Here is a 1,912-nt window from a genome sequence, read left to right on the forward strand (position 1 = left end):
GCCACCTGGCACTGGAAATTTTTTGTTTGGGAGACTTTTAATCACTGTATTTTTTTTCTTAAGGGTTATAGGAATATCTAAATTGCTTATCTGATATTGATTTAACTTAGGTAAGCAGTATCTATCAAGAAAATCATCTATTTCTTTAGATTTTTTAACTATGTGGTGTATAGGTTTTTGAAGTAAGACCTAATGATTCTAGGGATTTTCTGAGTATCTGTTGTTGTGTCCCAATTTTCATTTCTGGGTTCTGTTGTTTTGGATATTGTCTCTGTGCCTTTGAGTTAGTTTGGCTAAGGGGTAGTCTAAGTTTCATTGATTCTTTGTATTGTTTTCTTTTTTCTAATTTATTGATTTCAGTCCTGAATTTGAATGTTTCTAGCCATCTACTCGTCTTTTAGGTATTTGCTTCTTTTTTTTTCTAGAATTTTCAGGTATGTTTTTAAGTTGCTAGCATTAGAAGTCTCCATTTTTTTTTTTTTTTTTTTTTTTAATGAAGGAACTTAATGCTATGAACTTTTCTCTTAACATTGCTTTCATTGTGTCCCATAAGTTTGCGGATGTTATGCCTTCATTTACATTGAGTTCTATAAATTCCTTAATATTTCTTTATTTCTTTCCTGACCCAGTGGTCATTAAGTAGAGAGTAGTTTAGTTTCCAGGAGTTTGTAGCCTTTATGTTTCTGTTGTTAAATTCTAGCTTTAATCCAGGACCCATAGGTTCTTACAGAGACTGAACTACCAACCAACTAGAATTCAGGGTCTGTAATGAGGCTCTTTATAGATCTCTTTTTTTTCTTTCTTTTTTTTTAATTGTTACTTTTTTATTAGATGCTTACTTTATTTACATGTCACATAATACCTCCTTTCCCTGGTTCTCCTCCAGAAAAATAATAAAATTAAAAAAATAAACAAAAACAAACCCCTATTCCCTCCCTGCTCTCCCTGCTCACCACACAACTCTCTCCTCCTTCCTGGTCCTGGTATTCCCTTACCCTGGGGCATAGAACCTTTACAGAGCCAAGGGCCTCTCCTCCCATTGATGACCGACTTGGCCATCCTCTGCTATACAGATTTCTAGTAGATGTGCAGCTTGATCTTTATATAGATCCCTTAACAATTGTAGCACGAGCTGTCTTAGACTCTGCTGACTGCCATTGCCTTACTCCTAGCTAAACTGCCTTGTTGGTAAATAGTGGGAGATGATGTGCTTAGTCCTGCTGAGACTTGATGTACCAGGTTGGGTTGGTAACTATAGAGGCCCTTCTTCTCTGAGGAAAAGGGGGGGAGGTTTTGGAGAGGAGTTATAAGGTTAGAACTGGGAGGAGAAGGGGGGGGCTGTGATCTGGATGTAAAGTGAATAAATAAATTAATGAAAAGGAGGATTATAATGTAGAAATCCACATATTGGGGAAATATAACTATTATGCTATGTCCTATCAAACTGTGAACTAAATAGTCACTGTGCCCACAAATAAAATTCCTTAGTAGAATAGGCTTAGTTATTAAAAGTGAGTCATTAATTATTAAAATGTCAAAAGGTTGAAATGTAATTAAAATGTCAATATTTATGTATTATATTGAAAACATTATTTTCAAGAAAGCTCACAGATTTAAGAAAATAGTGTAAGATAGAAGCTCTTAAAGACAACATTGAATACATTCTTAGCAACCTTGAAAGACAGTTCTTAGAGTTCTTAGAAACTAACATAATAAAAAAAGATGAAACATATAATTATTCTAATTATAAAAAGTGAGGGACCAGGAATATAGGAGCTATAAAATATTAAGATCTGGGGAAAACCTTCTTGGAATGACCTAGCAGATGCAACCAGGTTTCCATAGCAGGAGTGGCTGCTTCAATGGGCCACATAAGATTTAGCCTATAAATAGTTCATCATAGATTTGGTGG

Source organism: Mastomys coucha, unplaced genomic scaffold (assembly GCF_008632895.1).
Source record: "Mastomys coucha isolate ucsf_1 unplaced genomic scaffold, UCSF_Mcou_1 pScaffold23, whole genome shotgun sequence".
NCBI classification, from domain to species: domain Eukaryota; kingdom Metazoa; phylum Chordata; class Mammalia; order Rodentia; family Muridae; genus Mastomys; species Mastomys coucha.